This window comes from Haemaphysalis longicornis, unplaced genomic scaffold, assembly GCF_048455015.1.
Source record: "Haemaphysalis longicornis isolate Haplotype H1 unplaced genomic scaffold, Haemaphysalis longicornis Haplotype H1 scaffold_8, whole genome shotgun sequence".
NCBI lineage: Eukaryota > Metazoa > Arthropoda > Arachnida > Ixodida > Ixodidae > Haemaphysalis > Haemaphysalis longicornis.
The window spans coordinates 11,778,536-11,784,011 of NW_027526445.1; positions in this window are offsets into that span (position 1 = coordinate 11,778,536).

Below are 5,476 nucleotides of genomic sequence, written 5' to 3' on the forward strand. Positions count from 1 at the left end.
TGAAGTAAAATTCTGCACATGTGTAAATAACAGGCGTCACTGTCTCCCATCGTTTACGGATTTCTATTCAGTTAAGCTAACTACGATTGAAAGCCATCAGCTAGATCTGCTGCAAACGGCAGGTAATGCATCGACTACGACATACGGGTGTGTGCCTTTGTTTGGCACATTCAAGCCCTTACCTGCATATTACATTGGACCTATTTTATTTGTCGGGCCCTTATTGGGGGACATGTCCTTTTATTATGTTTAGTTTGCGGTGTGTTCGTTCGTCCGAGTGTTGCTGCCACGGTTCGCGGAGACGTCTGCTTATTACTGGTATTTGGTCCTGGTATGGCACATGTGAGACAGTATATCCACGGGGTGAATGATGATGAGTGGGCGAAGCTCCTCAGGGGAAATCATCGGTAAAACCGTGACTCTTCAGTGAAAGTTCGCCCACTACATCTGTGTCCGAACGTAACGTCTAGAAAGTCTCGCTTAAACCGCGCGTCGGCACCTTGGGGCTGAGCTCGCCTGATGCGTTTTGCAGACGCCTCACGAGCTCTCACTGCATCGGGGTCTGCCTGCCGATACGCGCGCTTTCTCGCCGCTTCCCGCTCTCTGACGTTTTGGAGATCCTCTTCGCGCCGCAGCCGTGCCGCTTCGCGTACGGCAGGGTCCTCGCGCCGTTGCCGTGACGCTTGGGCCTCTCGTTCTCGAACGCTGGGATCTTGGCGGCGTCATCGCGCAGCCAGACGACACGCTTCGGCCTCCCACTCTCGTACGGCAGGATCTTGGCGGCGGCGTCGCGCAGCTTCACGGAGCGCTTCTGCCTCGCGGGCTCGCACATCTGCAGCCTTATCCATCGGGCGACTCCGAGCGCGCGCCAACAGTGAACAGATTTTATTACAACGCTCCCCGCCATCTAGTAAACAATCCAAGAACTAAACTAGAGGTAGCAACGCCATCTAGTAAACAATCCAAGCGCATCTTTTTATCATATACAAGTACCGCCCTCTAGTAAACAATCCAAGAACTAAACTAGAGGTAGCCACGCCATCTAGTAAACAATCCAAGAACTAAACTAGAGGTGGCTACATACATACGTCGAGCATGGACAGACCCACGCCCTAAGGAGCTTCGCCCCTAAAAGGTGCCAGTGGAGCCTATTTTAAGGTACCTCACTAATCCATCTGCCGCAATGCCCTGGAGATCAGCATTGTATTATCTTTAGCCCTCAAGCGTGGGGTGTCGCTTTTTTCTGTGTGACTAGGTTTATGATGAAATTGCTACTACTTTTTCGCGAGAGTAGTGGTCTGACAACACTCAGAGGGTCGGTAAAAACTTCCATTGCTCTCTTTTTGTTATGTATAATGGGCCGTACTCTTAAAGGATTTAATGTGCTTATACTGAGAAAATGTTTGTATTTACATTCATTTTTCTGTTCGCTGTAAAAGTTGGGGCCATGTGCGGTACATAAACCAGCAGTTGCACTTTCGGAGCCATCTATATTGCTTGTATTCAATGGCGTGGCGCCCATTCTGGCAACCATGTGTCATTTTAGCAAAGAGACGCGCGGCCACCATCATGGCGGCATGCGCATCACGCGGTCCAACCTAGATGAAAAGCATTACCTTGTGGGCAAATAGCGACGTAGCGACGTACAACTCTAACCGACGTACAACTATTTCACTATAAGTGATGTAACACAGTTCATCTTTGGGAAGGATTGCGCCATCAACACTTAGGTGGTTCCGCAGCGCGTATTCGATTACGGATACAGCGGGTATTGTGTAGCGTTATTTTCGAAATCAGCCACTCTTTCCGAGTCCGATCACCTTCGTTTCGGCGGCCCTTTCTATTTGAGGGCTTCCGCCCAGGATGTAGATTTCGCCTGGCTTTTGCCCGGCTGGTGTGAGCCGTCAAGTGCCAGCTCCCGCCCGCCAGTACCCGTTTGTCGGACACAAACCATTCCAGAGAATACCACAATTGGTTGGAACCGCCGCAGACTATTTTCCTCGTCATCTCGTTCGCCTCAGCGCTTCACTGTTACCTTTGAGGCTTTTTGTCTTTCGGACGCACCATGACGCCAGTTAGCAGGGTTCGAGGCGTGTTCTGTGTGACGGGATCAACCGAAACCATCGTGAACTTCTGTTCTCTACTCTTTCCTTCTCTTTCTAATCCCTGCTTTTCTCTATTCTGTCCTAGTATAACTTCACAATATCGCTGCTCTTATTATTATATGTCGACGCCATGGCCGAGATGACTGATGCGAAGTTCTAGATGGAAAGTAGGGTGCCTAAACATAATTTGAGTGCAATTTGAAATATATCTGTTGTCGCCACCACTGAGAATCACATTCAAACTGGTCAGACAATGCACGGTTGTGGTTTTCCCTGTGAGATGCGGGTGCAAAGCACATGCGCTGGCACAGTAGCCACGATCATGGCCATTATCAGTGTTGCCAAGCGAAGAAATCGCCTGCTAAACGTTTCAGTGAATATAACCTTCAGAAAACACTGTATGAGTGGTATTTGGGTTGCTTTTGCAGAACATGTTGTAATTAACCTCTCACGGCGCCTTCTCATGGTTTATTTCTTTGAAGAATAGGTCGTAAATGACAACTCACACGTCCCAGGGAGCGGAAAGGTCTAACAGACTGGTTTCATGAAAGGCATTGAAGGATATTTCTAGTTTTTTATTTGTGTTCTCACTAACACAATAAAAGGCGGAAAAGTGACGTATTGTTTGACAACCAGTTCTTAGCGGATGTGTCTCTGATGATAGTAATGCATGAAATACGTATATTCGATGATAACCAAGATGTACGTTAGGGCCTTAACCATGTGGTGCTACTCCAAGAACCACCGGTCACGCTGTACGTACTATCTGAAAGCGCGGCTTATCCAGAAAGCGCAATACGCAAGGCGGAGCCCGAGGTGTGAATCGGTGTCAAGAATTTTTTCAGCAATGTTGCTGGATGAGCCGTATATCATGCTTCCACGATCCATACCGGATACAACTTGACTGGTAACAAGATACACGAGACACCAGTAATTTGCACCATAAGAGTGATGCGATGAAATTTCCAGTATGTTTATGGTTTTCAACAATATTTTAGTTTTATTGATATGTGATATGAACGTCAGTCTTGCCGTCAAGGACAAAGTTCTCCGACGTGTGTTTATTTGTTACAGGTGCGGAGGCTCAACCTAAAGTAATCCCACGTTCGAGGTTAAGCCTGCGACGTTTCAAAAATAAGGCACACGTACTTTTTTGGATTAAACTTAAGGCCACTTTCTTCTGTACAATTAGAGAGTTTATGCCCAGCTGAATCTGCCTTTCAGAGATTGTGAAGTTACATGAACCGCAAAAAATATGGAGATTGCGAGTGTACATACATCATGATTTGATTTTTGCAATGACTTTTGGTTCGGTTCAGTTTATTATAACAAAGTACAGTAAATACTCCATAAAGAGGAACATGATTTTCTTGTCCAGAGAGGTTGATAGTGCCGTCCAAACCCTCAATAAAAAAAATTCCGTTCCAACAATAGCGTTCTATTGCGCTGAGCATTTTTCCTCCTATACCCATAGGTTTCACGTCATGAAGAATGCCATAGCATTACCTATGGTCGTACACCTTCTCTACGACAAAAAATACAGAGAGTCATTATCTCCAACGGTACCAGCTGGCTGGTTGTGTATCGCTTTGAGCAAAACCCTGCCTGAGAGCGGTCGAGGACGCAATCACCGAATCACACAGTCTTATATGTTTTTTTTAATGACCTTACTTAAAGAATAGGTGTGAGCAAACGGCGGTAGCTTGTTGGGAGTTAAGCATGTTTCCCCTCCATTAGTATAGCCTCTACAATTGCTTGTCTCTAAGAAGTAGAAAACATAAAGGTATGTTTCATTGATGTTTGGGCGAAAAATCATGATTATGGTGTACCTAATGCTGTCTGGCCAACAGGAACTAGGCCTCCGCATCCCGAAGGCAAACATCAGCTTATAGAGTTGACTGCTCCTACAATTGTTCTTTGCCCTGGTCAGTTTGGGTTCCTCGAAGTTTTTACATTCAATCAATCAAACAGGCTGGGAAAGTGTTTGCTTGGTCAAAAAGCCCCTCAAGAGTAGCACACAATGAATACAAGCGTTGTGTTTTCTGTTTTTAAACTTTGGGATGCTATTCCATGCTTTTTCCACATAATTGTACGAATTTACTGAAGTTACTGTACACTGCCAGCTGGCTAAATAGTGTGCCGGCGAATGCGCCCATCCTGTGCCTTTGATTGCTTGATAGCTACTAAGTTTACGGCTGTTAGATATCTCCACAGCACACCGGAAGCCGCATGTTGAGCCTTTTGTCCAAACCTACATTCTTCATTCTACGGAGTCCAGCAAAGATTGCAAGTGCCAGTTGACCTCTCGTCGGGAATACGTATAATTATGTGAGGTGATGAAACGACATGATTCATCAATGCCTAAACAATCGTGGTTGTGTAGGAGAGTTCCGAACTTTCCCTTAATATTTGCACTGTGCGCCAGATACCCTATATTTTTATGTGGCAATGAACTATAGGTGCTTGTCTAGATATTTGAAAGTGTCTGGTTAGTGACCACTTCCGTAGTGACCATTTACGACCCTCTTTACACAAATTAAAGGCGAAACGAAGAACATACAGCCCGATTCATGTATGAGTATAAGTGGTGTGTTGTACTTTAGTATGTTGGCTGTGTTTTCATTGAGTGGTAAGCTCGGGTTAATACACAACTTTTCCTTTACGTCGAACGTGCATCTGCACGTTCACACCAAAAGAGTTCACCTTGGGAATAAGGGTCGCCTTCTAAATAAAACGGTGCCGGAAACTCGTCAATTGCGGACTCGAACTCTGAACTTTGTTAGGGGGTACTCAGAAGAAATGTAATACTCACAGACTGTTACTACAACCTTATAATTATTCCCAGACAGCCCCTGCATCTAGGGCATTACGTGTCTCAAGAGATTGACAGGGAGCACATATTTTAATTTCCATTGCTACACGTCCAGAGTTGTGAGTGCAGCTGTCTCTGTCCTTCGTTAACTGTGTACTGCATATTGAGAGTGCATACTGAGGGAGTATAACTGTATATTTAGTGTAAGTGTATATAGGGTTAGAACATTGGTTAGTGAGGAATTTAGATGTGTTCCTTTTAGGCACACAATGTTTTGATTATGTTTGTGCAGGTTTTCATAGATGTCATGAAGATGTTTTATTAGGCCCTTATAGTTCCACAGGATAATGCTTTGAGCTACCTTAAAAGTGTAGGGAGAAAAATAATGCTTCCGGTTGAGTACTTACATTTTAAAAATTCGTTTCTTGGAGAAAATGCGCGTTTGGGGGTTGGGGATGTTGAGCTGCGCGCTGGCTTTCCGGTGTTCGACAGACTGCCGTCACCTTGGGCGCCTATGATGCCGGTGCGAATGGTGTTACAGCCATTTGCTCATCTGACG